Here is a 14,005-nt window from a genome sequence, read left to right on the forward strand (position 1 = left end):
AGGCAGGAGTTAGCAACACTTTCAACCAGAGCCAGAAGGCTCTGCAAGAAGTGTGGTTGGAACCTGGAGCCACACAGGCACAGTCAAGCTGGTGGCTGGCAAACCTGAAGTCTTCTCATGGGTGCAGCAGTGGGGAGCAGCAGACAGGTGAACTGCATTGGCTGGCAGTAAGTTTGGGGAATCTGTCCTCCTGCATGAGTGGGTGACTGGCCTGGGGCCATTTTGGAGTCAGGCAGTATAAGCTCAAGGCCAGGACTGCAACCAGCTTCATTCAGCCCCTCCTAGCTCAGAGCTAACTAGTGGAAAGTGCTGTGACAAATTTGTGACCCTGCGTGTGGTCCAACAGTCACTGCCGAGGTTTACCTAAAGCTATCCACAACCAACTCTACCTGACTGGTGCATACTAACATGGTGAAGATTCCTTGAATTTAACCAGTTCTGAAGGGAGGCACTAATCTTCCCTGCCCCTACTTGCACTCCAGTAGCCACCAGCAGGCTGGAAAAAGCTGTAAACAGCAGAAATCCCTAGCCAGTATGCTTCAAAGTAATTATAACCAATACAGGGAGTGCCAGGGTCCCCATTACCAACTTATTCAAAAGAAATAAGAAACATGACAAGAGGAAGAAGCATTAGGCAGTCTCTGGCTTCCAACCCAAGCAGTACTGGTTCAGGAGATGTAAACATGGAAGAGATCAGGAGTCACACACCTGAAGTTTTTGAAGTAAGAACAACTGAAATAAAGAAACAACTTCATGAGGCTATAAAAGAACTTAGAATAGAAATACTATCCTGGATGCAAGCAGAAATCAGAAAAATAGTAAAAGAATTGCTAAACACCTCAAAAGAAGGCACAGATGAAAGAATAGGGGAACAAAGAAAATGGGGGAAACCTTCAGTGAAGAATATAAAAAAAATTTAGAATACATGAAACAGATTCAAAGAGATTACCAGGAAATTAAAAGCTCCATTGAAAACTGGCAAAACAGCTTGAAAGAAACTAAAGATAGATTATCAAGCCTTGAAGACAGATTTGCAGCTTGCGATCATAAAATGAAAGGTCTCTTAAAAATTAACAAGGAACCAGGAAGTAACAATACAAAGGCTAGAAGATAACAAGAGAAACTATAACTTAAAAGTACAAAATGTGTGTGAAATAACAGGGATAAATACAAATGAAATACAAAGGTCATTTACAGAAATAATTAAAGACAATTTCCCAAGTATAGGAAAAAGAAATAATATTCAGATAAATGAGACATCCAGAACTCTAGCCAGCTGTAAGCCAAATCGATCAATATCCAAACATATAACAATGAAGATCCCAGAAATTCCACACAAAAACAGATTATTAAAAGCTGCCAGAGAAAAGAAACAGATCACCTATACAGGAAAATACAACAGAACCTTAAGACTTCTTGATACAAACCATCAAATCAAAAAGAGCTTGGAATGAAGTATTCCAAGTCTTGAAAGAAAATAACCTGCAACCCAAATTGATGTACCCTGAAAAACTATCTCTTAAAATTAATGGGGAAACAAGATGCTTCCATGTCAAAGAGGAACTGGGGGAGTTCATGACCACCAAAACAACCCTACAAAAATACTGATAGCGAAAGAGAGAAAAGACCATCTCTTCACAAACAGCAGCACTGGCGGCTCACTGAACGGGGCAGAATGTGGAATGAAGGGGAAAAGTAGATAACCAACAGCAGAAAAATAGAATGGCAGACTTGAGGCAAAAATCACTAATACAGATGGCCTCAATTCACCAATATAAAGAAATACAGGCAGAGTGGATCAGGAGATAGGCTCCATCAGTGTGCTTTACATAATAAGTATATTTAAACTGAAAGAGGGTTTGTAGAGTGAATGTCAAAAATGAGAAAATGTTTTATGTGACAGAGAACCAAAAAAAGTGAGGGTAGCTTGCCCATCACTTGCAGATAGTTTAGAAAGCCATGACATGTTTATACAATGGAAAAGTACTCAGGTATAAGGAAAAAAACCTTGAGGCTCTTGCAGACAAATGGATACAGCTGGAGATCATGGCTCAGAGGTAAAAAGGTCCAGAATCACTTAAGTGAATAACGAGTTGCCTCCCTAGTATAAAAACTAAAACAGTTAGTGGAATCCAAAATGAACAATACATCTCATGAAAGTTCAAGTGAAGGAAATGTATAAAAGGAAAGGCAGTCACTATTGTTAATCTATTATCATGATTTAAAACATGTTTTCATTGTTCTGTTTAGTTTGATTTTATTGTTTCAGTTTGTCTACTTGTATTAGATTTGATGGCATGGACAGCTATTCTAAAGATAGAAGGATGTATTATGGTAACTATTTTTGATTTCCTATTAACTTGATTTGAAACCCTCTGTTGCTTTCACTATTTTGTTGTGAATTATTTAATTTTTTTCTTTTCTGTTTTGTTTGGTATTACCAAGTCTGGTGGTATAGGCAACTACTTTGATGACAATAAGATACAGTATGATAACCATTTTGGTTGGACTATTATCAACTTTTGAAGTCCTATAACGTCTCCAGTGTTTTGCTTATATTGGTTTTATTCCATACCATTTTGTTCAATTTTATTATGCCTGACGATATGGGCAGTTATTCTGAACATAACAAGAGGCATTATGGTAGCCATTATTGATCTCCTTATATTTTGTTTTTAAGCCATGTACTATGTTGATCCTTTGGTTTTGACTGACTCATTTATTTTGTTTTGTCTCATTTGCTTTTATTCTCTTTACAATAAAAATTTTAAAAATTTCTAGGATTGACTTGTCACATGCAATAAGAAATAGTCTTCCATTTAAGATGGCAAGACACTGAGAGAATACATTAATTTTAGAGACAACTGGATAGTGTGCAGGAGTTATTCTTCTTATGCATAATCTTTTCCATTTCCTCTTGTTTAACCATCCTTTATTAATGTGAGACATTTATCTAACTATGTATGACTTTTTTTCTACACATTACACACACATAATTAACATATGATTTTGCCTTTCTCATATTTCCCCCTGCATAATTTTGGAATTCAGTGTATTTCTTGGTTCTCGACACTATCTTAGACACACATGACTGTCAGCATTTAGAATGGATGCCTGTGATGCATATGCCTCTGGACCATACTGGGAATGTTGGCTGACTGTCATTGAACCTGTGTATGAAAGGTTGTAACTGCAAATCATGTGGTTTTAAGGGCACTATGTTGAAGTATTCTCATCTGAGCATGGACTCTTTGAAAGCATTTCAGTAAAAACCTTACATTGAATCATGCAGAGAAGTTTTTTTACACCATCCCCCGAAGAACTCATGCAAATTGTTTAGGCTGCCACAAAATCTCCAGAAGGTGATATCTGTGATCTCACTATCAGTGGTTATTTATGAAATCATGATCTATGAAGGTAGATAATTGAACATGTTTTCTATCCTATGTTGTCTTTTGCTTAGATGCTGGACCCCCAGAAGCAAAGCCCAAGGTACAGAGCGATAAATATTTCTCCTACAAAGCAGAGAAGGCTCTTTCAAGTGTTTGTCTAAATATACAATAGCACGCACACACAGACACACATGCATGCACACACACTATATGTGGCTGACACTGCAAATTGCATCTATTTTCAAGCTTAGGTTTTGAGGATACCTCTAAGAGTTCTCTTTCATTACTTTCATCTCCTACAGAACCCACTCTTTGTATTTACGTGGAATTGCATCACTTGCCTTCTCCAAAAGACAAGAAGCAAGCATGGGAAAGGAAATGTCATGATTGGTGGGATTTTCCTCCTCTGCACACATTTCCCACAAGTACCAACAACAAAAGGCCATAAAATCAGTTATTCTTTCTTGACCAGTAAGAGCCATCTTCATTTGTGTATTTGTGCTGTATTGTTGGAACAGGCAAAGCCTAGGGGCCCCATGGGTGAATGGAGCAAAGTTCATTCCACTACATCTCTGTAATGTCCATCTCATCCATGCTCAGACACTCCTTACTTCAATTTGTTATGTTTGTTCATATGTTCTTTTGCTTTTTAGATGTGAGAAGAGAGCATTCTCCTTTTCATCTTTATATCTTCCAATTTTGAAGACAGCTTTCTGAAAGTACCAGTCCACTTTTTTGTCTACTTTATTAAATTATTCCTGTTCTACCTCCTACCTGAGTGTGTTCACTAAAGTAATGTGATATCCTTTGAAACACAAGTTATAGAACAGTGTTGATTAATGACAGGGCTTATTGATAAGAAGGAACAGCAAATCCTCATTTCCACAAAGACAAGAATGTACTTATAGTTCTTTTGTTCTGCACATAATTCCTAATATGCAGATATTTTGCTCCAGACAAAGCTTAAGAAAGTAGAAATATGTAAGAGTTTTATCTCCAAGTCTTTCTTGTGCTTCCAAGGGGTCCATGAACAACGTCTACTTTAAATATTCATAGGGTGAGTTCTGGAGCCAAAGGGTATACTGGCTTAATTAATGGGCAAAATGTTAGAGAATTTCAGAGGAGGACTTACGATCCTGAGATAAAAGTATATACTAGCCGAAGAAACAATGGCTTGTGTCTAATTTATCTGATATTACAGATTATAGGAACTGCCTATGTTTTGAATCAGTGATGGCAGGGTTAATAATTGATTCTTTCCTGCTGTACAACTGTCAGATATAGTGGAATAGAGAATATATATATATATATGTATATACACAGATATATATATATATATCTGTGTGTATGTAAGTATATATATATATATATATATATATACTCACTAATATATTTTTCAATATTCTCCTTATATAAGAAAATATGACATTCATATATATGGCCATATACAATATTTTCTTTTCTTTTTTTAATTTAAAGAGAAAAAAGGATAGAAATAATACAGAATTTCAGAAAAATAAACAGTAAGAAATCATTAGTTGATAAGTTACATATTGTCATCTTAGAAGTAATTGTTCAAGTAAAAAAAATAAAGCATACAACGTGATATTCAAATAATGACACTGCAAACAGGTCTGCTCAATGATCCAATAAAAACTTAGTAATATGGTTATTAGTACTACACACTTGTTTTATATCTTAAAGAAAGTAAGATTAAACATGTCAAAATAGAACAAAACAGTTCATAAGGAAACAATTCAAAGAAACACAGATTTCAAAGCAAGTCCACTGGAGATCTTCACTATCTTATTGTCTCTAGTTTTCTTCCAAATAGTTGTCCCCATCTTCACACACATTGAATATATACTGAACATCATAGAACTAATCAAATCATTACAGGATGATGAAGGCTTTTTAGGTCTTCAAGACCTGATTTTGGGGAAGTCAATAGTGACTACCATAATGTCTCTCATTCTCTTTGAAGTAGCTGTCTTTATGTATGCTCTAATTGAACATAAGGGAATAGGCTAATATCACTCTGAAAAGTGAATAATACTATTGCTGGATTTTATATATCATCATGCTACAGAATTAGCATTGGGTTTCTTAGTGTCTCTTCTTCTTCAGAGTATCTGTTCATTACATTATGTATTATATAATCTGTTCCTGTAAATAGTTTAGAAATTCTTCCCACGTGTGAATCTCTACATGTATATCTATCCTTCCTGTATTTTAGGGAAAAACAGATCAAATCAAGACAACAAAACAAATTCCTAGAAAAACATGAAATGAAAAAGACATATAACACCACAATATTAGGCAATCTACAGTAGTTAGTATGCTTTCTCTTGTCATTTTCAATAGAATTGTCCACATTATCAGGTATTCTATAGTTAAGCATAGCATTACATAGCTATTTTTATAAAAACACATCCTTGGAGACATTGTAGGAATTGAAAGCAGTTAATAATCAAAACTGGAATGGATATCTTTTACCTCCTGTCATCTTCAGAGTAGTTGTCTCTACCCTTAGACTTGATTCAGTCAAGCATACCAAATTTGAATAAAATCAGTCAAGGCAAAATAACTGTCTAACAAACCAGTTTAAATAAGATCAGTCATAGTAAGACAATGTAAGTAATACAGAGTTCCAATTTAAGTTAATCGGAAACTAAGGATAGCTACCATGGTATAACCTGTTATTTTGGGGTTAGCTGTCTGTTCCCTCAAATCTTGTATGAGTAGACAGACAAGAACAACATATAATCAAACTAAACAGAACAATAAGACTACTGTGGCTTTTAAATTCTGATACACTTTTAACAATGTCCTCTGCCTTCCTTTTTCAGGCAGTTCCTCACCTTTCCCCTTCTCAGGATGCTCTGTATATTTTGAGTCCCACTAGATCCTTTAGTTTTTACACTAGGGAGTCAACTTGTAATCTATCTGAGTATTGCTGAAGCTTTTTAGCCCTGAGTTAATCTTGAGCCTTTATTTACTAAAGTCACAAGTTTTCCTTCCTTCTAGCTGGGTAGTTCTACACTGCACAAAAGTGTCATAACTTTCCAACCTATCTTTGGTTGCTGGATGAGTTGTTCCTATTTCTCTCTGGTTTCCTGTCACATATAGTATTGTTTTCTCATCTTTGACTTTCAGCTTATTAACCCTCTTTCAAGTTGAGTGTATTTCCTATTCAGAGCCTCATGATGGATCCTGCCTCCTAATCTACTCTGCCTGCATTTCTTTTTTGTTAGTGTATCAAGGCTATCTATATTAAAAATTATAGCTTACCGTCTCTGCCTCATCACTGCTATTCTATTGGTCTGCTATTGTTTGTCCACTTTACTCCTTCATTCAACTGTCTGCCCTGTTCATTGAGACCTCGCTGCCATTGTTGCTGTAATCTTGATGTTTCTTCCTCTCACTCTCTCTAGAATGTTTTGAAAAGCTAACTTTAGTTTCTGTCAAGGCATTTCGCCAGCTTTCAATGGAGTATTCAGTTTCCTGGTAATTTCTTTGGATCTGTTTCATGTATTCTAGATTTTGTTTATATTTTTCATCAAAGATTTCTTTTTATGAGTTCCTCTGTTCTTCCATCTGTGTTCTCTTGGGAGGGGCTTATCATTTCTTTAAATAATCTTTTTATATCTTGCTTCACTTGGATCAGAAGTATAGTTTAAATTCATCTATGAGGTCATGAGGGTATTTTTTATGTCCAATGATGCTGTGTCTAATATTGCACGATTACTGCACTGATTCTCTTCTGTATTTACCTCTCCTGGGCTTATTTTCTCAGGGTCAGCGGCTGAAGTTTTTTTTTTTTTTAATTTCTATTTCTTGTCATGTTTCTGCTTTCTTTCAGACAGGTGTGTCCTGGGGATGTCTGGCCTTCTCCATATTGCTTAGGGTCTTTCCATAGCTTGCTGACTGGGGTTTTGCTGCCCTCCCTAATTTGCTGTTATCTGAGGTACAGGCAAGGATGCAGGGATGGTGCAGGCTAGCCTCTAGCATCTGAACCAGTCAACCCACAATTTCCTTCAGGGACTTATGTTGTACCTTGTAGAAGTCACCAAGTCATGACCCTTTTATCCTTGGCCATTGGGAACCAGAGGCATAGCTCAGCCCCAGCAGATCCCACCATTCCTCTCTGCACCATGGGCGGCTCTGCAACTGACGCTGAGGCATAGCTCAGCCCCAGCAGATCCCACCATTCTTCTCTGCAACTGATGCTGCTGTGGTGCCGGGCTTTGTCCAACTCCAAGATGTCCTCCAGCCAGGGACAGCAGCTGCGGGACCCAATAGCCAGCACTCACCATGAATCAAGGCAACTTCTCCTCTTGACTCCAATCCATGCCGTGCCGCATCCTCCCACCAAGGGCTCAGGACTCAACAATTCCCGTTATTGGCAGATGTGGCTTCAGCTCGACCTTGAATCACCTGACTCCATGGTGCTACCAGCACACTGCGGACTGGTATCAGTGAGCTGGCAGGGCTCCAGTCCTACATTCGCATTTTTCCTTTTTTGCAGAGGTAGATTCTAACTTGGTGTGGTTTTTCCACGTCTAGATCAGCAGTCTGCCTTTTCAGAAAACTGCATGGTGTGGTGCCCAGCTTGGCTCCCAGGCACATGGTCCTCTCGATGGCCTCCTCCAGAGCAGGGCCCCAGTACTTACCAAGAGATAATAAAGCTCCTCCTTGGCTCCACTTTAGACTGCGCCACATCTTCCTGCCAAGGGCCTGGGACTGATGACTGCTGTTACTGGCAGCTCTGGCTTCAGCAGGCCTTTGGATCTTTGAACTCTAGGGTGCACCTAGCACAGTGTGGAATGGGTCTCAGTAGGAGTGTCAGGCTACAGCCCTCCATCGTGCTTTTCCTTCCTCTTCCTACTTTTACTTTTCCCTTCGGTTTCCTCCTGGCTTAATAAAAATCACCCTCCAATCGTCTGGCCCTCTCCATGCTGTCAAATTCTAGCATCTGAGTTGCCTTCCTTGCATAGGCTCTCCATCCAACCCCCTATCAAGCCTCCATTTTCTCAATTCCATATACAATATTTTCGTGTTAATTTTTTGCCTAAGTAATACTTTGTCTTATAGTATTAGCATAATTATACTCATATCAATTTTGGATATACTAATCTTTAATTGGTTTTTAGCTCTGTGTATTAACAGAGACAGATCTGTGGTTTAAAAAAACTAAATAAAAAATTATGTGTTTAGTGGTAAGAGTTAATTCAAGTTATTAAGCTAGTACAGCTTAAAAATAAAAGGTAAATACAAGAAAAAGAATAAAAGTTAAAACCAAGAAGGGAGATAAAGCTATTGCCATCCAGAAGGAAAATATTCTAAATTATATGACAGCTCATCCCTAAACTTACAGATGGACTTGGGAAAAAACCTTAAAAATGCAGAGTAAAAATTTTTCTGTAAACAAGATAAATAACTAGTTATCTTTTCCATAAATACACAAGGCCACCAGCTTCAAACAAGTCCTTTCCACACCCCTTATCTATGGAAGTCCAAAGCAAAGAAAGCATACTGGCAATGCCACTTTGACAATTTCCTTCTGCTGGAAATCTAATGAAAGATTTTGATTTCATACTATTCTTTCCAATAAATACACTTCTGATGTTATTAAAATGATGCTGAGAGTGGAAAGGTCTTTGGCACAGGAAATAGACCCTTGGTCTCCGTCGTAGTTACTTTATGCTCATCACTGAGACAAAATACCTGATGCCCAAAAGGTTTCAGTCCACACTCAGTTGGCTCCCAGGCAGGCGGGCATGGCTGCGCCATTGTTCATGGTGGCTGCAAACAGCAAAACAGCAAGCTGGAGCCAGCAACAAAGCAAGATACACCTTATTCCTGCCATTACATCACATCCTGGCTCCACCTCTTTGTGGGTGGAGCACTGACACCATTGATCCAAGCACTAGACAATGAACCAATCACAAATACACAATGCAAACTCATGAGGCCTGGGGGGCAGAGACATAAACCATGACATTCCACCCCTGGTCCCCAGGACTCATGTACATCCTTTATGCAAAAGACATTTAGTCTACCTTCAAGAGTTGCCAAAGTTCTAATAGTTTCAGCATTGCTGAAGAGTCCAAGTCCCAAGTCTCCTCCAAGATCTATGGCAAACTCTTAACTGTAACACCCTGTATAAATGAAACAAGGTTAAACATTTTTGAAATGCAAAGGCACAAGATAAACTTTACCATTCCAAAAGTTACAAACAGGGGAATAGAAAGCATTGGAAACAAAGCAAGTCCAACATCCAGCAGGACAAACATTAAGTCCTAGAGTTCCATGCTCAGCATCTGAAGCAATCTGATTGCAAGTTCCAAAAGACATGGGTGATTCCACCCCCAGGGCACTTCTGGCAATTTCAACTCCTGCAGCTTCTCTCTTAAATCCTCTCTGCTTGCTTTTTGAGCTTTCCTTGGATCATCCACATTCCTGGCTTTTCCAAACTTCTGGGGTCTCCACTGCACCTTTGGCTTCACACTTACATCTTCACAAATTATCTTCTCAGGGGCACACTGCTTGGCCAGCCATGCCCTTTGCAATCAAGGTGGAAGCTGTCTTACCCTCAGAATTCGTGCATTTTCCTTGCACCTAAAATCAGCACCTTGTGGAGGCTGCCAAGGTTTGCTGCTAGCTGGAACAGTAGCCAGACTTTCTCTCTCTTGGCTGTAGAGGCCAGTTGCCTGGATCACAGGGCTCTGTTTACCTGATTGTGAGAAAAAGCTTCTCAACATTGCCGCCATTCTGGAACCTCATGTGGCCTCTGTCGCCATTCTGGAACCTCATGTGGCCTCTGTCACCATTCTGGAACCTCATGTGGCTTCTGTCACCATTTTGGAACCTCGGGTGGCCTCTGTTGCATTCTGGAGCATGGCAGTCTGCAGCTTTTTCCTCAGAGCAAATTCTTTCACCTTTACAGTGAGGCTGCCCAGAGTGGGGACCCGCTTCCTGGGATGCCCCGGGGCCATCTTTCTTATCTCTCTGTTTCCCCTCAGGAATCAAAGTCTCAACTCTGTCTTTTCAATCCACAGCCTTCCTGGAATTTTCCTTCGGCCAAACTCACAGCATTGCAAATTATCCTGCTAGGCTCTTTGCTCTTGATTCCAAACATAAAGCTGTCTGAAAGCTCCCAACAGTAGCCATGCCACAGCCTCAATGTTCTATTGCTTTTTAATTTTCTTTTCAAGATTAACCAGTCCATTGCCCCTTGTCTCACTCTCAGGCAAAGTCTCTAGGCATGAGCAAAATGCAGACAAACTTTCTGCCAAGCCATTACACACATATGTGGAGTCCAACACCCAATGCAGTCCTTCTTAGCAGAAACCTCCCAAGCCTGCTCTTTACCATGAGGTTTTCTATCAGCCTTCTGGTCTCTGGAGCTCTGACCAGAATCTCCTCTACAGAATAGCCTAAGATGCTCCAGCTCTATGCAACCAGGCGACATGTCCGAAGCTTTCCAAAGTCTGCTCACAAGACATTTCCAAAGCCTCTCGAAAAACAGGGTCAGATATAGTCACAGCAAACGACCCCACTATTCGGTACCCAATTCTGTCTTAGTTACTTTATGCTCATGGCTGAGACAAAATACCTGATGCCCAAGTTGGGAAAGGAAAGGTTTATTTCTTACAGCTTTTGGAGGTTTCAGTCCACACTCAGTTGGCTCCCAGGCAGGTGGGCATGGCTGGGCCATAGTTCATGGTGGCTGCAAACAGCAAAACAGCAAGCTGGAACCAGCAACAAAGCAAGACACACCTTCTTCCTGCCATTACATCACATCCTGGCTCCACCTCTATGTGGGGGGAGCACTGACACCATCAATCCAAGCACTAGAAAATGAACCGATCACAAATACACAATGCAAACTCATGAGGCCTGAGGGATACAGACATAAACCATGACAGTCTCTAATTACATTGCATTGTGCAACATAAAATGGATAGATTGCATGCTGTCTGTATTTTGCTATCCTTTTTGCACATATCAACAAACGATCACACAGAAATATAATAACAGGCATTTTTACCAGCAATTAACTTCCAAAACCCCTGGAGATGGTTCAAGTCTCCTACACAGAAATATGACACATGGATGCAAAAGATAGAAAAGCACAATATTCTGCAGTTGAAGTGCTCTGAGATGACCAATGATATCTGTAGAATAAAGGGTCACAAGTCCAAAAGTTCATATTTTTTAGTGATGTGAATCAGAGAGGTGGGTGGAATCGCAGCAGAGATGTAGGGAAAAGAAACATTTCAGGCACTGAATGTAATGTAAAACAGAGCCATTTTGCATCAGACATAGTGGCCCCCAATTAGCAACACAATGGAGACCTTGATATGTGTAAGGCTGACACTTTTATTTCCAGGAAAATATAATTCTTTCTGAATCCAAAGACTTCAGCTGAGATGCATTTAAAAACTGACAAGCAAATATACCTTGGAGAATACAAAAAGTCTACCATTACTTACATATAATCAAATGGTTGACAAAGTCTCTCCAATTCCCAGATGGTGCTTTCCTCCTAATGCTGTCTGCCTGAGGAGGCCCATGTACTGTTTATCTTTGAAAATATGTTCTACTCTATATCCATTACCACTGGTCCATTCAGTGTGTTCTATAATAAATCCCAAACATTCTAAAGTATATATTCTCCTTTCAAAATTGTATACCTGTTTCAGGTTTACTGTTTTTGAGGCTGAATCACTCCCTATATGATACAAAATTATTGTCCTGTGGCAAAGACACAAAGTTTTAAAGAATCTGTTTGATTTAGAAATGGGGTTGGATCAGTGGTTGCTCTTGGGAAATGTAGATGAAACTCATCATTTGGCAAATTGCTCAGCCATGTGCCTCTTCTCAGAAAACTTTGACCTTTTTTTCCTGTTGTGAGTAGCCAGACAGGAATGCTTTGCCTCTCTAGCAGAACAAAAATAGAGTATCATTTACATGTCTGCACAAGATAAAATTCCATGTTCCTAATATGTATTTCCCATAATGAGTTGTAATACCTCACAAATACAAACACAAATATATATATATATATATATATACACACACACATATAGTTTTTATACACATGTATACTTATGAAAAAATTGATAAATTATGCAGAATCTCACAATAGTACTTAATACTGAAATATTTATAATAAACCTGCTGAAAGGAATGTTATGCAAGTGTATTATCTTCCTTGGCACATCTCATCCTTCATTGTGCTTAACCTTCCTATCATGTTGTGAAATCACTTGATTGCTTTCTCATAAAACACACTGAGATAAAGGGTGGTTCAAAGTGGCATTATGCAATTAACACTTTTAAAGAAGAGCAAAGAATGATATATGTGGGCTTACGAAAGAGAAAAGAAGAAATAATGAATTGAGTGTCACGTCAAGCAAAATTTGCTCATTGGCTTTGGGAAATTCAGAAACAGAGAAAACTTTCATATCAATTTCAAGCAAAGTTCCTGTAGGTAAAATGAGACCAAATAAATAAACAAATAAAATGACACCAAATACTTTTCCAGAAACTGTGATAGATTTTGAAAAATTCCTTCAACAAACAGGAGGGAGACAGGGTTGCTCAGATAATTATGACTAAGAGAACTTTGCAAAGGTGAGACACCATAAAGGGAAGCCCACATTTAAAACAGGAGTTCTAGAACAACTTCCCAGAAGAACACAGGATACAGTTCAAAAGCGTGAGAAAGAGTATCAAAATTTTCTGGCTTTAGGAGAAAGAAGAAAGTCTATTCACAATTGGAAAACTACAAAGCAGTAAAAGGAGCAGAAAATTTTCAAGTTAAAAGAGAAGATAGACACAATTCCTGTGCCTTTTCATAATAAACCAGAAGGTAATACAAAGCAAAAAGAGGAAGAAAAAAGAAACAAGGTGATGATTGAAGACTGGATAAAACAGAAATGTATACAGCTGTCAATGAAATACAAATCTAAGTTTAAAAAAAGAGGAAGAGAGGAAAAAACAGCAGAAAGAGCAACAATACCAGTTTAAACTAAAATTACTACTAGAAAGGTACAGACAGAAGAAGAAACACAGGAAGAATTTCTGAGGCTTGAAAAGGAGGTAAGGAAAAAAGCAGAAAATGCAGGGAAAAAACTGTTGCTGTTGAAATTACCAGGTTTAAAGAAAGGCATTTATATAAACTTGAATTGAGAATTCTAGATAGGCAAAGGAAGAAGGAGGAGAAGAAGGAGGAAGAAGAAGGGAGCAATGAGGAGGAAGAAGAAGAAGAGAAGGAAGAGGAGGAAGAGAAGAAAGGAAAAAGAAGAAGAAGAAGAAGAAGAAGAAGAAGAAGAAGAAGAAGAAGAAGAAGAAGAAGAAGAAGAATAGGAGAAGGAGCAAAATGAACAAACAAGGTTGAAAATAATATTAATAGAAATTCCTCCTTCATGAATCTGCCAAAGCTATGGAAGAATGGACTAAAAGCATGAAACCAACAGGTTTGGGGTCACATCTAAACATCCCACACAGAGGTATTGTGACCTGAAGAATTTAGAGAAATTTAGAGAATTTAGGAACTTAGAGAAAACTATGAGATAATGAAATTGCTGTTCATTCAATAGGGG

General features: G+C 38.5%; 1 pseudogene; it reads left to right on the forward strand.

Annotated features, from left to right (window-relative positions):
- The first annotated feature begins 7,742 nt into the window (after positions 1 to 7,742).
- Positions 7,743 to 13,592, forward strand: LOC100716612 (coiled-coil domain-containing protein 112-like; annotated as a pseudogene).
- Positions 13,593 to 14,005: the final 413 nt, after the last annotated feature.

Source organism: Cavia porcellus, unplaced genomic scaffold, assembly GCF_034190915.1.
Source record: "Cavia porcellus strain 051 isolate PalLab524CR breed Dunkin Hartley unplaced genomic scaffold, mCavPor4.1 scaffold_17, whole genome shotgun sequence".
Taxonomy (NCBI): Eukaryota; Metazoa; Chordata; class Mammalia; order Rodentia; family Caviidae; genus Cavia; species Cavia porcellus.